This window comes from Stenella coeruleoalba (assembly GCF_951394435.1).
Source record: "Stenella coeruleoalba genome assembly, chromosome: 15".
In the NCBI taxonomy this organism is placed as follows: Eukaryota; Metazoa; Chordata; class Mammalia; order Artiodactyla; family Delphinidae; genus Stenella; species Stenella coeruleoalba.
This window is the reverse complement of record NC_137161.1, coordinates 12,163,438-12,186,202: the sequence shown is the minus strand read 5'-3', so window position 1 is coordinate 12,186,202 and position 22,765 is coordinate 12,163,438. Positions and strand designations below refer to the sequence as shown.

Genomic DNA, 22,765 nt, shown 5'->3' with positions numbered 1-22,765 from the left:
GCGTACCGCAAAAAAAAAAAAAAAAAAAAAAATTAACTGTGATGCAGGCTTCCCTGGTGACACAGTGGTTAAGAATCCGCCTGCCAATGCAGGGGACACGGGTTCGAGCCCTGGTCCGGGAAGATCCCGCATGCCGCGGAGCAACTAAGCCCGTGCGCCATGGCTGCTGGGCCTGCGCTCTAGGGCCCGTGAGCCACAACTACTGAAGCACACGTGCCTGGAGCCTGTGCTCCGCGACAAGAGAAGCCACTGCAATGAGAAGCCCGCGCACAGCAACGAAGACCCAATGCAGCCCAAAATTAATTAATTAATTAATTATTTAAAAAAAGGATGTTAAAAAAAGTTACAAAAAATAAATAAAATTAACTGTGGTAGATATGCATGCTGTGTGCTAATGTTATAATGTACTTGGAAATGTATCGAAAAATAGAATGGATTAATGAATTAAAAGAGATGGACAGATGGAACAGACATGTAATAAAGTAAATACAGTAAAATAATGGCAGAAAGTAGGTGGTAAACATAGAAGTGTACACTGAAATTCTTTAAACTTTCTTATGTGTGTGAAATTTTTCATAAAATGTTGGGGGAAAATAACCATAGCAAATAACATGTCTTCTCATGGTTCAACCTCTAACCTACAAATTATATTTTTGGAATGGCATAAATAAAACCTGGTCAAAATCAAGCATTTACGGAAAAGCTCATGCAGAAAATTACACCAGAAGCATTTTAACCACAAAGGTCTCTGTCACAAGAAGTTAATTTAAAACAATCTGTTATAGGTCTAGTGTGAAACAAAAATCTGTCATAAAATTCTCTAAACATTTTTTGAGGTTAATTTGTGCTTTTATTTGCCAGTATAACTTAACTACAGTGGCCTGCAAACTTTTTTGACCTAAAAAATACATTTTACATGACAATCCAACAAACACACACATATATAATATACATACATATATATGTAAGTGAAAAAAAAGTTCTCTAAACATTTTTGAAGGCCACAAAATCCTATTCTGAGAGAAATAAAGCAACTCCAAAAGCTCTCATCTGAGGGGATAGAATTTATATTTCCCCAAATTGAGCAAATGTTTGTCACTAAGTATGACATCAAGTATGATCCAGTTTGGAGGTTCATAAACAAGGCTCCTAGAATTTTGATTTATGACATTCTACAGAAAGATACATTTTTCATGAAAGTTCCATCTTTATGCTGGTGAATTTCACTCTTTCTTACTCCATGAGTAAAAAGGCATCAGAGAAGCTGAGACCCACTCTGTGCCGCCTTACATTGTCACTGTCATATTGGGGAGAAGCTGTGGATGAAGCAGCACAGTGCAGCCCCATGTTTAATGATTACACCCAGAACGTTAATGGGTTAGACTTCAAGAACTGGGGGCGGGGGGGAGTTCCATGCCTCATGCTCATTTCTAAACTTAAGATAATCTGTATATAAATAGGCTTTCTGGCTGAATCTTAGAGCACTTTAGTCTGAACAAACTGTATTAACGGTAACAATTCCAAATACTTAAAAGTTTTACTGAAAGCCTACTGGGAAGCACTGAGCATTTTTTAAAATAAAGTACATATTGTGTCCTTTCTTAGATGCCAAGTTGGTTGGGGTTTTTTTTCCCCCAATGTTAAGAGGTATGCATATCCCTCCTCATCTCCCAAGTTGTAATAACTAAAACACAAGTTAACTGTAACTGATCAAGCTCAAAAGTAAACCTACACAAATGAAATAATGACATTACAGGTCTACGAGTTGAAAACTGTTCATGACCAGAAATTTCAAAAGTAACAATGACAAACATAATATTCCTGTCAACTTCCATTCTAGGAGAGATCTCTTTTTAGATGAGAAAGAAAAATATGATCATTTATGCTGTGAATTCATTCATATTTACAAAATTGGTTTGTAAATACAGCAGATTGGGGGGGGCGGTCTTTAGAAAATAATTCTACAACACTTTTGAAATCAAATATCTTTTGCTTGGGCTTCCCTGGTGGCACAGTGGTTGAGAGTCCGCCTGCCGATGCAGGGGGCATGGGTTCGTGCCGCGGTCCGGGAAGATCCCACATGCCGCGGAGCGGCTGGGCCCGTGAGCCATGGCCGCTGAGCCTGCGCGTCCGGAGCCTGTGCTCCGCAACAGGAGAGGCCACAACAGTGAGAGGCCCGCGTACCGCTTAAAAAAAAAAAAAAAAACTTTTGCTTAATTCTTAACCTAAGGTGACAGCAGTATATTTACACAAATACTGTAAAGAAACTTTACAAGTTTCATTATGAACTATTAACTGTATTTTAACACAAAGTTATTCTCCATCAAAAGTGGTTTCATTTTATAGGTAAAGGTAAACTGGAACAATCTCTTTGCCAAATATCTCAGTTCTCAAGTTAAAATTGATGACATTTTGCTAGAATTAAACTTTAGGTAATAATCATCTCCACAGACCAATGACTTCATCATTTAAAAATATCTTAGCTTTCCATGCAGTAGAATACACGAGACAAAAATAATGAAATAGATCTGTGCTGAAATGGGAAGCTGCCCATGATATAGGAAATTAAAAAGTTCCAGGAAATTAAAAAAAAAAAAGTGGTTTCATAGGTAGGCCTCCACCAAACAGGATTAGGTACATCTGTATTTCTGATTGCTCCTCAATTATAGTCATTAATAGCTCAAAAATTGTTGCTCTTGTACACAAAGAAGCAAGGCAGCATCCTGGATATGACTTTGAGGGGGATGAGGATATTTTTTTCTGCTGTAATCATGCATAAACAGAGATAAGAAGCCCCACAAAGCAAACAAAATGAGAACTATGATTCCACTAAAAGTAATTTTGCGACAGATTATGAGCCTGGGGCAACCTGGCAAAATTATATGATATTCAGGATTTATGTCAAAATAACCCAGTTTGGGGGAGGGAGTACTACATGAAACAAGATTGACCTTGGCTATGCGTTAATTATCAAATCTGAGTAACCAGTTCAGGGGGGGTTCTCTATACTATTCGACTTTTGTATGTTTTCCATGAGAGAAAGTTGTTCAAAATTAGATTATTGACTGAAATGTTAAAACATCATTTCCCTAACACTACTGTTTTTGATATGGCAGAAGACATGCTTTGTACTGCTTCTACAGCTGTTTGCTTAGGTGTTTTTAGAGTCATCCAAACGAAGACTTTAAACTATTTCTTGATGGTAACACTGTGTCAGAAAATTCCAGGAAAATGTAAAAACAGGGAGGCCACTTTGCATCCTGTGTGTTGCTGAGAGATGAGTGTAAATCAAAAGAGTTTAAATTCAGTAAGGAAATTTACTACCTAAAACAATGCTATGACACAGGAGGATCAGTCAGTAGAGCAAACACACACTCCTTCCTCTTTTGTAAATTTGAACCTCCATAAATTGAATTTCCTTAATGAAGAGTACACCTATACAACTAAGAACAGAATTAAAACAAACTCAGGGGCTTCCCTGGTGGCGCAGTGGTTAAGAATCCGCCTGCCAATGCAGGGGACATGGGTTCGAGCCCTGGTCCAGGAAGATCCCACATGCTGCAGAGCAACTAAGCCCGTGTGCCACAACTACTGAGCCTGCGCTCTAGGGCCCGCGAGCCACAACTACTGAACCCTCGTGCCACAACTACTGAAGCCCGTGCTCCGCAACAAGAGAAGCCACCGCAATGAGAAGCCTTCACACCTCAACAAAGAGTAGCCCCCGCTAGCCGCAACTAGAGAAAGCCTGCACGCAGCAACGAAGACCCAACACAGCAAAAAACAAATTAAATAAATAAATTTTAAAAAATAAAATTAAAAACAAAAAAACTCAGTATCTTTAAATAATGTTTTAAAAATCCCACCTGTCACCAGGATGACTGAAACTACCCCCTCTACAATCCCACTGTATTTTTAGTTTTTACTTCAAGCTGCAATGTAATCTACTGAATACATTTGGTAAGCACACTGATTCCTGAAAGTCCAAAATCAACCAAAAATCTGGTCTAACTCTTTTTCCACCACCCTCTAAACAATTAAAGCTACAAGCAGGAAGAATGACCTTAAAAACGTCCCCACAGCAAGAGAACAGAGGCAGAACAGACTGAAGCACACATCTTCGCCCGAACAGAAGAAAACTTCCACATAAGCAATACTGCGACACGGAGGTGGGGCAAGGGCTTAAAAGGAAAGTCGGCCAACGGGGACGGAGGGAATAAAAGCAAAGCTGCCGTGAGAAAAAGTCAAAAGTTAGAAATGCAGCGGCAAAAAAAAGACAACTTTTCCAGCTCCGTACACCCTCTCTCCAGAGCCTGACACACAGCAAGTGCTCCAGAAAGGTTTGCTAAACTCAAGGAAACTTTCCCAGAAATGGAAAGACAACAAGAAGCGGATGATGGCAGGAAAATGGACAGGTTGCTCATACGGAGGGAGCTGGTGAAAATCCTGCAGTTGACTCAGCGGAGGACGTGGAAATAGCAACACTATCTTTTACAGACTGCCTACTTACAGAGTGTCCCAATTAAACGTACGCCCCTTTCAGCTGTTAACAACCCAAAACAATGCCCCGGCTCTGGCGGTGGGCAAAACGCTGAACGCTTCGGCCCCTAAAGAAACCCAAACGGCTAGGTAGGTCAACTTTGGTCCACTCTACCCATTAAGTTATACCTTAATATCATGCTAATAAATTATGCAGACGGTTTATTGGGACACGCTGTGCGTCTGGCACTCTGATAAGCGCTTTATACGCCCCATTTCACTGAACCTTAACAGCCTTCAGAGGCAGGGACGGCATTAGCCCCTTTTTCTAACCAAAACACAAAGACTTCAAGTGACTTGCCTAAAGAGACTGCGCTGGGATTTGCACCCGCGCTGGACACCTGGGCCGTGTGCGTAACTATAACGCTACAGGCCCGGCTGGGGAGATTTAAGTGCTCCGGCCCGCAGGGACTTGAAGCGGGGATCCCCCGCCCCGCCCCCGCCCCGGGAATAACTTCGGCATCGCAGCGCAATCAGAGGAATGAGGAAAGGCGGCGTGGCACCTGTTTCTGGGCCCAGCAAGGGGTGGAGGAGCTAGGGACGCCCAAGGTCCAGGCCGCGGGGCGCCCCGAGGCGGGGGGCGCGGGAGAACCCGCCTCCTCCGGGAAGGCCCCGCGGGCGGGAGAGAAGCCCGGGGAAAAAGGCCGAGCGCGCGGGCCCGCCGAGGCCTAAACCCCGCCCGCCACCCACCTCCCAGCGGCCACGGCGCCCGCGCGGGCCCCGCCAGGCCTGGCCCTGCCGCCTCACCTGGCTGCTGCCCCGAACTCGTCTCCCGGCCGGCAGTCCTGGGCGGCGGCGGAGGTGACGGCGAGGAGGGGAAGGAGGAAGGAAGAGGAGGAAGGGACGGCGGGAGGGAAGAGGCGGAGTGGCCGCGGAGGAGGCGGGCGCCGCCGGGCCGGGGGTTAGAGGGAGGGGGAGCCGAGCCAGACGCGGCCGCTACCGGCAAAAACACTGAACAGCCGCTCGGGCGCCCGCAGCCCGGCAGGAAGTGACGGGGGAGGGGCCTGCGCCCGCCCCCGGCCCCCGCCCGCCTCCATGCCCAGCCCCACCCGCGGCCCGGACCACAAGTCCCGGCGGGCCCTGCGGCGACGCCTGCGCTCGCAAAGGCACGCCGGGAGCCGGGCTAACCCTCGTTGGTCCCGCCTGAGCCTCCTAGGCCAGCCTTTTGGGCCCCGAGGCCTGCTGGGAGTTGTAGTTCTACTGGGAGTTGCAGTTCTACTGGGAGTTGCAGGCTGCCCGCTAGACGCGGACGCTGGGGCTTCCTTCTTTTCTCCTTCCGCTTCGTTCTTCCCTTTTTCCCTTTCCCTATTCCTCTTCTCCGGCCTTTGTTACTCCTTTCTCTCCTTCCCTCAATTGCTCCTTTCGTAAGTGTTTATTAAACGCCCACTACTTGCAAAGCACTGCTCGCAGAGCTGAGAACATAGTGGTGATCAAACAGACAAAAATCCCTGCCCTCATGGAACTTAGGTTCTAGTGAGGGTGAAACAATAAAATCAGTAACTTTTATAGTGAGTTAAAAGGCAAGAAGTGCCAGATTGCTATTTCTTTCACCCAGTTCTAGATAAACTAAGTAGTTTTTTGTAGCCCTCTTATATGACAGGTTGAGGTTTGGGCGTGGGGAATGTTGACCCTCTAGAATCACACTCAGCAAAGAATTATACACGCGTTGTGGTAGGTTCAGGGAACAGTGAGTGAAGGGACTGCAGATGTCCAGGCAAGCTCTCTCTTGCTCAGTCTAGGACTGCTTCCCCACTATTTAAAAATAGTTTCTCTATCTCTCAATATCTCTCAATTTAACTCCTGCTCAATCTTCCTTGCCAAGGCTATATAGTTTAATTTGCATAAGTTCATGATATGAAATGTGTGGCTGACGGGGCCACTCCAAACAGTGCTTTGGGACCTTGCCCCAGCCTTGGAGGACTCCCTTCTCTGGACCAGGCAGGCCTCCTTACTTCGCTCCTTATAAAATACATTGAGACTGAATTTCAGGACACCAAAAACAGTCAAAGGAATTTCACTGTCCATTGAGTGCCAGTCTAAGACAGTACTAAGCAACATTCAGATATTGTCCAGCCCTCTGCTAAAGGTGAATTTTCTTCTTTCTATCTTCCAAGCAATCTGGATCCCATAGGTCGCTTGGGTGAAGGAGCAGACACAGAGGGGTTTCCCTAAACCCAAAGCTGAGGTCCCTGCACAATCAGACAATCTCTTCAAAGGTTTAAAGGTAGAAGGGGGTGTTCTGACCCATTTTACTATCACCCTTGGGCACCCAAGTGATGGGCCTATGACTTCTAGTCTCAACTTTCTTCCCTCCTTCCATATATTGAGGGGAGATCTCTCTTTTCCTTCTCTAAGCCAGTCTTTGGATTTTATCCTGTGACTTGGGCCTCAACACAGCTGGGCCTTAGTTTTCCTCTTAGTTAAACGGGAAAAACAATTTCCTGTTTTATCCAGGGGTCATGAGAATTAGTAGAGTTCGATGACACCCTGTCTCAACTTCCCCATCTAAAGAGTGATAGGACGCTCCTTAGTGAAGTCCTCAGTGTGCTGCTCTGAGCAACCAAGGCTACTACATGCTCTTGGTTTTTTTGTTTTTTGTTTTTGGCTGCTCCTCGCAGCACGCAGGATCATAGTTCACCGACCAGGGATTGAACCTGTGCCCCCTGCAGTGGAAGCATGGAGTCCTCACCACTGGACCTCCAGGGAATTCCCTACCTGCTCTTGTTAGTGACTGATCACCCGTCATCCTAGGGAATCACTTGTTCTCAGAGCACTGCCTTCCCCTCCCTCTCCCATTCCCTGGTAACCGTTGATCTTTGAACTGTGTCCTGCAGTTTTGCCTTTCCCAGAATGTCATATAGTTGGAATCATGCAGATTGGCTTGTTTCACTTAGTAATATGCATTGCATGTATGTGGCCTTCATGTCTTTTCTTTTCTCTTCTTTTACTTTTTTTTTTGGCCGCAACGCACAGTTTGTGGGATCTCAGTTCATCAACCAGGGATTGAACCCAGGCCATGGCAGTGAGAGCGCCGAGTCCTAACCACTGGACTGCCAGGGAACTCCTGCCTCCATGCCTTCTCATGGCTTCATAGCTCATTTCTTTTTCTGTTTTTTTAACAGACACATTAACTAACAAGAAGCATAATCTTTAGATAAAAATCAACTTCTCACAGGGTTTTTATGAGCTTTGCATGTTCCATTCCTTATTACAAACACATATATAATTTATCTTCTGGCAAGGAACACACAGGATTTAGTGTAACTTAATGGTCACAATATCTTACTTCCATCTGCTTCCTAAAGAAAAATAAATAATTCCTAAAAAATAATTATTATTTTATTATTAAGCAAGAGTCAAGAAGCATTCTGGCCCTTGGAATAGATTTTGACTGACAGTCTCTAGGTACAAATAGAGAAAAACAAATCCAAGTGACCCGCTCCTGAACCACAGCCAGCCCACGGCTAACCTATGCCTCAGTTAAATACAATTTCTTGGTTACACAAAGTAAGAGTTCAGCGTTCTCAGAAAACAAGGAGTATTAAATCTTCAGGTGGTGGTTGTTTTTCTTTTCTCTCCTTTTCTTTCTTCTGGGTTTTTACTTTTAATTAGTTGCTATCACTTTAACATACACATAATAATCTGGGTTTGTGTCATCTCCTTAAAAATGAGGCAGGGACTTCCCTGGTGATGCAGTGGTTAAGAATCCGCCTGCTAATGCAGGAGACACAGGTTCCAGCCCTGGTCCGGGAAGATCCCACATGCCGTCGAGCAACTAAGCACGTGAGCCACAACTACTGAGCCCGCATGCCACAACTACTGAAGCTCACGTGCCTAGAGCCCGTGCTCCACAACAAGAGAAGCCACTGCAATGAGAAGCCCTTGCGCCACAACTAGAGAAAGCCCGCATGCAGCAACGAAGACCCAACGCAGCCAAAAAAAATAAAATAAAATAAAATTTTAAAAAAGGAGGCAGATTAGGCTGCACAGAGCCTGCTGAGTGGCAGCTGTGCCCTAAAGATGGGTACTTATATTTTACCACAGTCCCCACCCTGCCCGCATCTCTCATTTATGTTACTTTCCTGTACCTGTTGATATTTGAGTTTGCAATGCCTGGCTTACTGTGTAACTGCATGGACTGAATGCTGGTCTATGGAGCTGAAGACCTGTCAGAAAGACAGTGAAAGAATCTCCAAATACAACTGTGATAAGTATAGGAAGTAAAGGTACCTGATGTTATGAAACCCTGGTTTCAGGGTTTAAGAATGGAGCATCCAGAAGCACTGTAGCTTTAGCAAAGGTCTGAAGAGACACGTTGGTGGTAACTAGGCAAAAGCAGTGCAAGTGTTCCAAGTAGGAGGGAAAGCATGTGCAAAACCCTGTGGTAGGACACGTGGCCCAGGTCCCAGTTACTATACTACAAAACAAGCTGCTCCAAAATTTAGTACTTTGGAAGAACAGCAATTATTGTATTATCTCTAGTAGATCTGTGGGTCTGGAATTTGGAAAGAGCTTGGCTAGGTTTTTGTAACTTGGGGGTCTCTACTGTGGAGTGGACCACTGGGGGACAGAGTGCCTGGGTGCTAGCTGGGCCTCTCTCTCTTCCGGAAGCCTTAGGGCCTATCCATGTGGTCTCTGAATGGGCTACTTTGAGCTTCCTCACAGTATGGCAGCCTCAGGGCTGTCAAATTGTTTACATGGCAGCTGAAGGCTTCAAGAGTGTGTGTCCCATACAGCAAGGCAGAGGTGCACTACCTCATGTGACCTAGCCTTGGACGTAACATAGAGCCACATCATAACAGACATACAGAACAATGGAAAGAAATAAACCTACATATTTACAATCAATGATCTTTGACAAAAGTGCCAGAGGCATATGCAATGAGAAAAGGATCCTCTCTTCAGTAAATTAGTGGGAAACTGAATATTCACAAGCATAAGGAAGAAATTAGACTTGTATCTCACACTACCACTGTAGTTAATTGGCTACAAGCAAAACACAAGCCAGTCCAGATCAGGGTAGGAGAATTAGACTCTGCCTCCTGATGGGGAATTGGAAATGGAGTTTAGAGGAAATTCAGGACTGGAGACACAATGTATGCGTGAGTAGCATTTGGGAGGTAATTGAAGCCTTGTGTGTGGATGTTAATGGATGTTAACACCTGACCATTATCTCTGCTCCAATCTCATAGCCCCTTAGCAGAACTTTGCACCCTTATAATTATTCAATTATTTGCTGAGTTTGCTCTGTTTGGCTAGAACTATGTGATCAACTTTCATGAGGGCAGGGACTCAGGCTGTCTTGGTCACCATGGTGTCCCTGACCCTCAATGCATGTCTGGTACACATAAATTTCCATCAGCTGCTGAAGAACGACAGCCTCTTTCTCTGTTGGAGTCTCTAAAAAACAAGGAACACCTGTAGGATTGATTGGCCTATGTCAAGGTCACCTATAGTATGTGTTGCAAGGGGAAACAGGTTGAGAACTACTTGCTAGTCTAGGTAATTCTCGGAATTATTTAAGATAGTGTTATCTCCTAGGGCTATTTCAGAAATCTTAGGGATACAACAGAAGATATAATGGAAGCCTCCATTTCCAAAGAAATCTTTTAAAATTCCTAGGAATAAACTTTACAATAAAGATTCACAATCTATGTGAAGAAAAAATTTGATTCCGCAGAAGGACACAGAAAAACTGGAACAAACAGAAATATAAGCTATGTTCTTGGCTAGAAAGACTCCATATCACTAAGATATCAGACAGTTGATGAGATTTAATCTAGACATTTAATGACAGCCCAAGAAAAACACAAATAGGATTTTGTTTTGGAACTAGATGAGCCATGTCTAAAATTCTTCTGGAAAAATTAACAAGAAAACATTTCTGAAAACGCCTGACCATGTAGTGAACATATTATAAAGCCTTATAATTACGACTATTAGGTACTAGTACCTAATTAGTTCCACAAATCAGTGGAAGAGAAGAAAAATTCCCAGATAGACTCAAATACATGTAGACATTTAATATTCAACAAAGGTGGTATTTCAAATTGGCTAAGATAAGATGGATTTCATTCAGTAAGAGGCTTGGGACAACTATGCAGCCTCTGCAAGTGAAAAACAGAGTTACATCCATACTTTATATCTTATACCTGGAAAAATGCCAAAAGGATCAAAGATTTAAATGGAAAGAAGGAAACCATAAGAGTACCAGGAAAATCCCTGGGAGAATTCTTTTACAACCCTGAAGTGGAGAATATCCTTTTTTTTTTTTTGAGAATACCCTTTTAACTATAACACAAAATTCAGGAGGCTTAGGGGAAAAGATCAATGAAAATACAAAAAATAATCATGTGAAGTAAAAAGATAAATGACAAACTGGAAAAAGAATTGCACCTCAATTATGGAAAAGGCAAATTTCATAACACATTAAAAGGACCTAAGAAATGGGGGGAGGGGAATTAGATGAAGATAGTCAATATGTATAAACTTCCAGTTAATTATAAGGAACTACTAGGGATGTAATATACAACATGATAAAGATGATTAATGCTGCTGCACTTTATAAATAAAAGTTGTTAAGGGCTTCCCTGGAGGCGCAATGGTTAAGAACCTGCCTGCCAACGCAGGGGACATGGGTTCAAGCCCTGGTCCGGGAAGATCCCACATGCCTTGGAGCAACTATGCCCGTGTGCCACAACTACTGAGCCTGCGCTCTAGAGCCCGCGTGTCACAACTACTGAAGTCCGCGCGCTTAGAGTCCGTGCTCCACAAGAGAAGCCACTGCAATGAGAAGCCCTCGCGCCGCAACTAGAGAAAGCCCGCACGCAGCAACAGAGCTCCAACACAGCCAAAAATAAATAAATAAATGTATTTAAAAAAAAGAAGAAGATCAAATTAAACCCAAAGCAAGCAGAAGGAAAGAAATGATAAAGGTAAAAGCAGATATCAATAAAATTGATAAATCTTTAGCCATACTGCTCAAGAAAAAACAGCCAGAAGTTTTGTGGTAGGTGCAGAACACATATATGTTTATTAATGAAGAGACCACCTCTGGATTCCAGAGGTCTGGAATGAGACATTAAAAAAGTGATAACAGGGGACTTCCCTGGTGGTCCAGTGGTTAAGACTCCATGCTTCCAATGCAAGGGGGCATGGGTTCGATCCCTGCTAAGATCCCTGGGAGCTAAGATCCCACATGCCGTGTGGTGTGACCAAAAACAAAAAGTGATAACAGTATTTACCTCTGGAGACAAGGACTGAGTAGCTAGGGATGAGGTGGAAAAAATACTGAAAATACCTTTTAGTATTCTTTTGAATGTGCATATATAATCACCTATTAAAAGTAAATAAAATGCTTTTTTTTTTAAAGAAAACATCTTCATTTGGGGGCTGGTAATTCTAAAAAGCATATTCATTCATTCATTTAACATTTAGTATTTCTTATTTCCATGCTTTTTTTTTTTTTTTTGCGGTACGCGGGCCTCTCACTGTTGTGGCCTCTCCCGTTGCGGAGCACAGGCTCCGGACGCGCAGGCCCAGCGGCCATGGCTCACGAGCCCAGCCGCTCCACGGCATGTGGGATCTTCCCGGACCGGGGCACGAACCCGCGTCCCCTGAATCGGCAGGCGGACTCTCAACCACTGCGCCACCAGGGAAGCCCTCCATGCATTTTTATACTTACACTGCAAATGAAGGCTTCTTAAAACAATATTGTTTTGTATATTTTAAAACTTTATATAAATGGCATACTAATATTTGAATTCTTCTATGACTTGCTTTTTTCCCTCAACGTTACATTTTTGGGTGGTTCCTCTATATGTGCATGTGTAGCTCTAGCTTGTTCATTTTCATTGCTATAGAGTATGCCATCAAATGAGTATACCATCTTGTACTTACCCAGGCTTCTATTGATGGACATTTAGGTTAGTGCCATTTCTTGTTATTATAAATAATACTACGGTCAACATTTTTGCGTATCTCCTCACGCACTTGGTAGATTTTACATTTCCAGTATTTGTAATTGGCTGTTTCACAAAACATCCAATGGGGTATCCTTATCTAAGGGCTATCTTACCTGTTGATTTTTACAGATCTATGAACTGTAAATATAGCATAACTTTATTCCAATGCACATAGACTTTGAGAAAAGTGGAGAATTAGGATCACTCATTGATTTATTTATTCAATAGATTCTTACATACTTACTGAGCATTAACTATGTGCCAGACACCGAGAATACTAAAATGAACAAGAAGGGGATTTCCCTGGCGGTCCAGTGGTTAAGACTCCGCGCTTCCACTGCAAGGGGCACCGGTTCGATCTCTGGTCGGGGAACTAAGATCCCGCATGCTCCGCGGCGCAGCCAAAAAGTTTTAAAAAATAACGAACAAATAAATAAATAAATATATAAAACGAACAAGACAGGCCCCTGTCCTCGTGGAGGTTACATGAAGAACATATCTCTGTTTTTCTCTCTTGGTCTTTTTCTCTCACCCATTGTCCTAAAAAATCCTGATAGGGTTTCATCATTGGGATGTTAAGGGCTCCAGGATAAGTGAGGTGAGAATTAGTGATCATGGGTTAGTTATAGATCGACAAGGTAGCCCCTCTTGGCTTAGCTGACCTGGTTATTTCTCACATTTAATACTAAGTAACCCAGTGGGAAAAACAAATCCCTCACGATATAATTTTTAAATATTGATCTCGTAGGAGAATCCACTGCTTATCTCAAGGTTATCTGGAAATAGGAGGGTGTATTTTCATATTATACTAGAAGCAGAAAGCTAAAGGGAGTCATTTTCCCTGTAACATTAGAAAGATTTTGGTCACGCAAAATAACTTTTGGCTTCATGCAAATCATTTGTCGTTAAGAGAGTAAGTGCTAGGGAGATCAGCTCGGTGCTTTGTGTCCACCTAGAGGGGTGGGATAGGGAGGGTGGGAGGCAGACACAAGAGGGAGGAGATATGGGGATATATGTATAGCTGATTCACTTTGTTATACAGCAGAAACTAACACACCATTGTAAAGCAATTATACTCCAATAAAGATGTTAAAAAACAGAAGAGTACAAGTGCTCTTGTTATATTGAAATATTACCTAGTCTCTAGATAATTTCTATGTTTTATTACAGTTTTTTAAATTAAATTGCTTAATCAAAGTAATGTGTTCATAGTTTAAAGAGTCAAATAGCTTTAAGAAGCTTATCATGAAACAACATCCCCACCCACTCACTTTGAACACTTGCAGCTCTCTGGTATCTCCCTTCATGTTTCTAAACGACATGCCTGAACAGATAATCCTTGATTCTCCCATTTAGACTTCTTCTGTTGCTTGCTTACTATGGTATATGAGAATTTTGTTCTCTTAGTCCTGTTCCCACTCCCTCCAACACACACATTTCCCCTTCTCCTATCCTTCCAATATGTTTGTACCACAATTCTTGATTCAATCAACATTTACATTATTAAGATTGTACAAGTAGTATTCACCACTGAGTATGTAGAGTAGTATGGTTAAATTTCATTTCTTACATAAATTTCCTTGCCTGAAGTTATTAATTGCCTTGGTTTTTCATTTTCTTGTGTAACAGGATGTAATAGAGAACTATTTCCATCTCAGTTTCAAGCGATGCTTCCCCATTCCAAAGTAAGTCCACCCAGGTGGGACTTGTAAAAGCGGTGATTAAAAACTGGTTCTAGCAGCTTTATTTATAATTGCCAAAGCATGTAAGCAATCAAGATGTCCTCCAGCAGGTGAATGGATTAATTGTGGTACATTCAGACAATAGAATATTATTCCACACTAATAAGAAATGAGCTATCAGTCCATGAAAAGACATGAAGGAAACTTAAATGCATATTACTAAGTGAAAAAAGCCAATCTTAAAAGGCTACATACTGTGTGATTCCAACTCTATGACATTCTGGAAAAGGCAAAACTATGGAGATGGTTAGAAGAGGATCAATGGTTGCCAGGGGTTTGCGGGAGAGGGAGGGATGAATAGGCAGAGCACACAGGATTTTTAAGGCAGTGAAACTATTCTACGTGACACTATAATGGTGGATACATGCCATTATATATTTTTCCAAACCTACAGAATATAAAACACCCAGAGTGAACCCTAGTAAACTATGGACTTTGGGTGTTAATAACGTGTCTGTGTAGGTTCATGACTGTAACAAATGTACCACTCTGGCGGGGGATGCTGACACTGGAGGAGGCTGTGCATCTGTGGGGTCAGAGGATGCACAGAAAATCTCTGTACCTTCTGCTCAATTCTGCTGTGAACCTAAAACTGCTCTAAAAAATGAAGTAAATTAAATCTACTAAAATAAAAACACAAAAACTGATTTTGTTATCTTTGGTCCCTTACCCATTCAAGAGCATAAAAGGGCTAAGTTTGAAACTTCCAGGGACTATAAAGAAAATGTTTGGAGAGAGAGCTGCTGATGAGATGACAGTAAGTTTGCCCAATTTATGGGAAGGGGAAGAGAACGATGCTTTTTCTTCGAGCCTAAAGAAAGACACTTCCATCAGACCTCTTGAAGAGCTTGAAGTGTCTCTGGAAGCTCAGGTGACACAGTAAGTGGTGTGTGACTCACACCTGAGAGGTATAAATGAAAGGCACTGTGGCTGGTTAGCTGCTTTGATAGCGGCAGAGGGAAGGGGTGGTGGTGTTCAAGGGTGCAGGACAGTGTCCTGAGGACCAGATTGGGCTGTGCTGGGGAAACACCAGCTTGCATCTTGTCTAAGAGGTTTCCCCCATGGTGTGAGGTGACCCCGTCAAAAGAGACTGCATGCCTGGGGGCTAAAGGTGGAATTGTAAGCAGTCATCAAATCAAGGGATCTTCAGGTTGACAGAGGCCTGACCCATCCAGAGGAGTGCAGAGTGGGGGCTGAGAGGTGGAGGAGTATCTCTGAGCATCACAGATGCCAAAAGTACCCTGAGAGAGGTAGAGTCCATTGGAAACACCCGCCATGGTCAGAGAGTGCCCACCCCACCTCCACAGAGGCTGACTCCTGAGTGGAGGAGGCTGGTGCAAGGCCTGGGTGGGGAAACAGAGAAGCCCCCCAGGCCTCTTCTCACCTCAGGTGACCAGTCCAAAGTGGCAGAAGGGGAGATGGTTTAACTTTAAATAAATTTGGAATTTTTGACTCATTAGAGTGAAATCAAATGAAATTGTTAATATTCAACCATCTATGCTCACAAAAATGGCAATTTCATGTGATTCTGCTTAATGCGTAAGAGTGGACATTTTAATTACTGAACTGAGACTGTCTGGGGGTTTTAAGTGATGGAGAGAGTTTTATTACCTGAGAGTGAGATTTGCCCTAGACTTCATCCAAGAGTATGAGGGAAGAACTGGCTTCCCAGAGACAATTTGACATGCAAAGAATAAACTTTACATCCAAGAATAAACTTCTTTTCTGCCTACACCCCATAGGCCCCATCTGTTCAACAAATTGGCTACACTTCATTTTCTATGTGTTTATCACCAGTCGACCCACAAAGTCTCTGACAGGAATAGAAATCTCTCAATAAATTCAAACACATCAGAAATAGGTAACCTATTTCTTTCCTTCCTTCCTTTCATCCTTCCTTCCTTCTTTCTTCTCTTTCTCTCTTTCTTTCTTTCTTCATTTTTTGTCTTGGAGACATTACCCCATACCTCTCTGTTCTCCTGCTCTGATTCGGACTGATTCCTCTCTAGACCTGCTGGAAGCTGCAGCGCTAGCCCTTCCTTTTGCCTTTTTCCTGGGCTGGAACTCCTGTTTCCTGGATTCCACAAGTTCTTTTTTAATGGCTTTCTCCCTCATGCTCCATTCTCTTTCTGAGAAAGAGAAAATTTTGAGAGATTACATATTTGGAAATATCATCATTCTATCCTCTCATTTCATGGGTAATTTGGCTGGGTATAGAATTCTAGGTTAGAGATCATTGTCCTTCAGAACACAGAGGTTTTCTATCTCATACTGGCAGAGGGAATGGGGGGTTGGAAATCTGTTCCTTAGAACTTTACACTTAGATGGGAAACCAAATTTTCTCTTATTTCTTCCCTGTATTTCTCTCTCTGTCTCTCTTTCTTTTCCTCCCCCTCCTCTCCCCCTCCTTCTCTTTCTTCTTCTTGATGGTGGTGGGGAAAAATTCTACATCACTGGGTTTTCAAACTCTAGAGCTGTCAAAAAGCACACAACTGTTTTCCTAACATAGACTTGTATTTATTTTTACTTATTTATTTATTTTTATTTGGCTGTGCAGGCTCTTAGTTGCAGCACACGGGATCTTCGTTGTGGCACGTGGGATCTTTGTTGCAGCATGCATGATCTTTAGTTGTGGCATGTGGGATCTAGTTCTCTGACCAGGGATCGAACCCAGGCCTCCTGCATTGGGAGTGCTGAGTCTTAGCCACTGGACCACAAGCGAAGTCCATAGACTTGTATTTATATAGCAGAAAATAAATTTGGTACTTACACTTTGCGCTGTGTTTGAATTACTGCTGTAGTGAGAACATACAAACCATCATGTACTGCTTTTTTCAGTTAAAAATTTTGCTTGGGCTTCCCTGGTGGCACAGTGGTTGAGAGTCTGCCTGCCGATGCAGGGGACACGGGTTTGTGCCCCGGTCCGGGAAGATCCCACAGGCCGCGGAGCAGCTGGGCCCGTGAGCCATGGCCGCTGAGCCTGCGCGTCCGGAGCCTGTGCTCCGCCACGGGAGAGGCCACAACAGTGAGAGGCCCGCGTACCGCAAAAATAAATAAATAAATAAATAAAAATTTGCTTCTACCTTGATAAGTGACTTTTCTATCATTCCTAATACTACAACTCTTCCCCTTAATTTTTTTTAAATTGAGGTGAAGTTCATATAACGTACAATTAACCATCTTATAGCGAACAATTCAGTGGCATTTAGTACATTCACAACGTTGAGCAACCGCCATCTCTAACTAGTTCCAAAACATTTTCACCACTCCTAAAGGAAACCTTGTACCCATTAAGCAGCTACTCCCCATTCTCCCCTCCCCCAAATCTCTGGCAACCCCCAATCTGCATTCTGTTTCTATGGATTTACCTAGTCTGGATATTTCATATAAATGGAATCATAAAATGTGTGACCTTTAATGCCTGACATCTTCCACTTAGCGTAAAGTTTTGAAGGCTCATCTACCTTATAGCATGTATAGGTAGACCTTCATTCCTTTTTACAGCCAAATTTCCGTTGTACGGATATAACACAATTTGTTTATTCAGTCATCTGTTTGTGGATGTTTGGGTTGTTTTCACCTTTGGCTACTGTGAATAATTCTGTTATGAATATTTGTGTACAAGGATTTTTTTTGAGTACCTGTTTTCAGTTCTTTTGGGTATATACGTGGGAGTGGAATTGCTAAGTCACACGGTAATTCTATGTTTAGTTTTCAAGGAACTGCCAAGCTGTTTTCCACAGCAGCTGAACCACTTTTACATTCCCACCTGCAATGTACAAGTGTTGTAATTTCTCTACATCTTCGCCAATGATTGTTATTTTCCTTTTTTTAAATTATGGCCATCCTAGTGGGTGTGAAGTGGCATCTCACCATGGTTTTGATTTGCATTTCCCTAATGTCTAATGATGTTGAGCATCTTTTCATGGGCTTCTTGGCCATTTGTATATCGTCTTTGGAGAAAAGTCTATTCAAGTTCTTTCCCCATTTTTTAAGTGGGTCATTTGTCTTTTTGTTTTGAAGAGTTCTTTATATGTTCTAGATATTTCTCTTAATTTCTAAAGCTACCTGAATTTTCACTGTTGTAATATCTGTTAATATTTGAGTGTTCCACACAATGTGGAAGAGACCATTGCCTAATGATATCCATTTTCTCACTTTTTTGCAATAGAACCCTAACTTTATTTTTGAAAGAACTATGTGCCCAGGAAAAAAAAAATGCTATATTTTCTGGCCCCTCTGCTTCGAGGCTTAGCCACACTGTTAAGTTGAATATATCTATTAGACATCCAAGTGGAGATATTGGATAGATAGCTGAAAATTCAAGAATGGAGTCCAGGAGAGACGTAATTCAGCTATAGCCCAGTTGTCCCTTCCCCACTGCCTTTATCCATCACATTTTGGTACTTGGCTCATATAACTCCCCTCCACTCACCACCCTAGTGACCTCGACATTCACACACACATATGATCAAAGACCCTGGTCACTGAGTTATAGGACCTTCTCATTTCCAGCGACCTCCTCCCTCCCTCCTCAGTCACTCATCCTATGGCCATACACTGGGTCTTGACATAAAAAATAAACATATCCAAAACATCATTCTACATTCTGGCCACATCCCTTCCAGCTTTCATATTCAATGGCCACTAAGACTGTTTTTCTAGCTCATTAGGACTCTAGTCTATTTACCTATCTAGCTTCTCCCCTTCCAACAGTTTTCTTCATTCTTTGTGCCCTTCCGTATTTAGCAAGATTTCATGGTCCATCATTTCAAGAACACTCTTTCCAACACCCTAAACTCTCGTGACCATTTGTATTTTGCTGTACTTGCCTGTCAAAACCCATCTATCTGCTTTGCCAATGTCTATACTGAAAAACTCATTCATCTTCCCCAAACAAAACAAAACCCTATCTACATTTGAACCAATCTTTTTCCAGTTGCCATAGGAGTGGTTGGTGTCTCTCCTATCCAAACCAACCCTTATCTCCTCCTCTCCTTCATATAAACCTCACACTTTCAATGATTCATTTTCTCTTCTGGATATCTAAGCATTAGCTCTCAACTAGATTCTTCCAATCTTTATTTAAGCATTCTCAAGTCTCTCTTATTTAAAGGACAAAAACATAACAAACAAACAAAAAATGCCTTAGTCCCATTTGCTCTCCAGCTCTATCCCATTTTCTTCTTTCCCTTCCCAGCCAAACTTCTTGAAAGCTTTGCTAATACTTTATTAAAAGAGGTCACTAAGTCCAATGGACTTTTCAGATCTGTTGCTCGGTCTTTCACAGGCATTGGACGTGGTCCATCACTCCCTTCTAGAAATAATCTTCTCCCTGGGCTTCTGGACCTGACTCTCTTCTAGTTTTCATCCTATTTCTCTGATCACTCCTATTCTTTTCTTTTTTAAAAAATATTTGGGGCTTCCCTGGTGGCGCAGTGGTTGAGAGTCCGTCTGCCGATGCAGGGGACACAGGTTCGTGCCTCGGTCCGGGAAGATCCTACATGCCGCGGAGCGGCTAGGCCCGTGAGCCATGGCCGCTGAGCCTGCGCGTCCGGAGCCTGTGCTCCGCAACGGGAGAGGCCACAACAGTGAGAGGCCCGCATACTGCAAAAAAAAAAAAAAAAAAAAAAAAAAAAAAAAAAAAAAAATTTATTTATTTGGCTGCGTCGGGTCTTAGTTACGGCACGCAGGATCTTTGTTGCAGCATGCGGGATACTCGTTGCAGCGTGAGGGACCCTTTGTTGTGGTGTGCGGGCTTGCTTGCCCCGCAGCATGTGGGATCTTAGTTCCCTGACCAGAGATCGAACCTGCATCCCCTGCATTGGAAATGCAGAGTCTTAACCACTGGACTGCTAGGGAAGTCCCTTTTCTGTCTTTTTAAGGTCTCAAAATGAGATAGATGAAAGTGTTTTGCAAACCTGAACACTGTAATTAGCAGAAATCGTTAATAGATTTTTGTTACTCATATAAAGAGAGGAATGCATATGGAGCAAAGTTGGAAGGTGGACTGGAAAATGAAAGTGATGGTTTTGTTGAAATGGTAGATTACAGGTGTCATCTTCTCTCTTTCTCTAATTTCCTTTATACTGTAACAGTGTTTTACATTGTACGATATATATTTTACAGTGTACGATATATATTTTACAGTGTACGATATATATTTTATTTGGGTAAAATTAACACGCATTAATAGTATTTTAACAACATATATAAATCAAGCATATTTTTTAGAAAATAATCAATTCATAGTACGTTCTAAGAATGTAGATGTTAGCAATAGCATGGTAAAGTTGGTGGAAATGAGAACGAGGCTCTTCCTCAAGGAAAAAGTTTATTTACTCACAGGTCCGCCAGAGAAGGGATCACTCTATACCATGCAGGACCACAGGGGAAGCACCCGGGGTTGGTCAGGTGGCAGAAGACAGGAGAGAGGGGAAAGCCTGGGCCAGAGCCTTTATTGGAATAGGGCTAAACCGTTTAGGTTTGGTTAGTTTGAATAATCCCAGTGGGCTCTGGGCTATAGGGGTGGTCTCTAGTTGCCTGGTACCTAGCCTTGGGATGATGTAGGGCAAGGGAAATATTGGCTTGATGAGTGAGTTAGATAAGGAGGTGATTAGAGCTATAGACTTGAGATTGGTTGGTTTGTATCTGAAAGACGTGCTCTGAGCTGAGTCCTCTGCTATCGCTAAGGATTGAGTAGCCCTGGGAGGAGCAGCCTCTTCCCTACCAGCAAGCTTTTTAAGATGTCAAAACATCAGAAAATTTAAAACATGATTAATACTACACCTTCCAGGGAATTGCATTACTCTTTCAGATGCTGACCTGATACATCAGATATGAGAAGGAAGGATAATGCTTAGATAGATAGACAATGCATGAAGCAAGCATGTTACTCACAGCTGCAGCTGTTGCAGGCCTAGGTCAAAGACCATGGACAGTATTACTTACATTAAATGTCCTCCATACTTAAAAGAATAACATTACCCAAGGCAAACAAAGTGTACCAGTGAAGCAAAAGCTTTTGGAGGGTGTGGGCAGGAACTGAGCCGCTGAAAGGGTGGAGCTGGCTTGACAAGTTTTTGTGTATAAGCCCTAGGAGAATGCAAGAGGAAGTAACTGCTTGTGGGGTGGGAGAAGGAACATCCTTCAGTTTTCATCAACGTTTACGAGAAAAGAGGGAGAATCACGGCTCACTTAATGTTGTGATAAGGGGTTGCTGGCAAGTTCAGGTTTTTGTTTCCTGTGGACTTGGGTTCAAATCCTGCACTGGCCACTCAATGGCTTCTTTGGACAAGTCAGTTAATGATCACAAATAACACTTATGGAGCACTGACTATGTGTCAGGCACTCTTTTAAGTGCTTTACATGTATTAATTAATTTAACCCCCACAACAATCTCATGAGGTAGGTACTATAATTTCCTCCATTTTAGAGATGCAGAAACTGAGGCACAGAGCAAAGTCATTTGCCCAAGATCAACACACTTTCATTAAGTGGAGGAAACAGTTAAAACAGAGCCTGCCATATACCCCATATTCTTCCAGTAAATTCTTTTTCCTGCTTGAGTTAGTCAAGCAGAAAAAAGAATTCAGAAACCTGAACTCTAAGTGACACAATAAATTACAGGGTTTTTCATGCATGTTGTCACACGTGTATAAAGAATTTTGTGCCACATAAATGGTAGATATTATTTATATTCAATGAGATATAAGAGATTGTAAGGTGCAGAAAAGATTAACGTTAAAGTAAGTTAACTGAGGGGACTTCCCCGGAGGTCCAGTGGTTAAGACTCCGCACTTCCAATGCAGGGGGTACGGGTTTGATCCCTGGTCCCTGGTCCCTGGGTTAATTGAGAAAGTATGAAACCTCACTGGAAATTGGTGTATTTTTTTTAAATTTATTTTTATTTTTGGCTGCATTGGGTCTTCATTGCGGTGCACGGGCTTCTCATTGCAGTGGCTTCTCCTGTGGCAGAGCACGAGCTCTAGGTGCGCAGGCTTCAGTAGTTTTGGCACGAGGGCTCAGTAGTTGTGGCTCGCTGACTCTAGAGCACAGTAGTTACGGCACACAGGCTCAGTTGCTCCGTGGCATGTGGGATCTTCCCAGACCAGTGTTCGAACCCGCATCCCCTGCATTGGCAGGTGGATTCTTAACCACTGCACCACCAGGGGAGTCCTGGTGTATTCGTTTTTAAAAACAACCTCGGATCTACAAGCAAAAAAAGTTGTGAATATGGTTTGGATCTTTTTTTTTTGTCCTGAACCATTTGAGAGTAAATGCTGACTTGATACCTCGTCATCCCCAAACACTTCAGTGCGTATTTCCTACAACAAGGACTTTCTTCTATGTGATACACACATCCAAATAAAATAATTATGATACAGGGCTATCATCTAACCCTCACACACCTTTCAGGTTTGCCAATTCACCCAACAATGTAACTTCCAGCAAAAAGATCTTTGCATTCAGATTGTTCTATTTCTTTCAGTCTGGAACAGTTCTTCAGTCTTTCCTCAACTT

At 42.6% G+C, this 22,765-nt stretch overlaps 1 protein-coding gene across 8 annotated transcripts in view; it reads right to left on the bottom strand.

The window, feature by feature from the left end:
* The window catches only part of STAU1 (staufen double-stranded RNA binding protein 1), a 97,707-nt gene that overhangs the window by 62,986 nt on the left and 11,956 nt on the right, over positions 1–22,765 (bottom strand). For 4 of the 8 annotated variants that reach the window (XM_079945846.1, XM_079945847.1, XM_079945848.1 and 1 more), the window contains exon 1: positions 5,284–5,466. The exons of 1 other annotated variant lie outside the window; for it this stretch is intronic. The gene's annotated coding sequence lies outside the window, so the exon portion shown is untranslated. Of the gene's footprint in view, positions 1–5,283; positions 5,539–22,765 lie in introns of those variants that run through there. 3 more of the 8 variants (XM_079945855.1, XM_079945857.1, XM_079945850.1) reach the window with 2 other exon arrangements.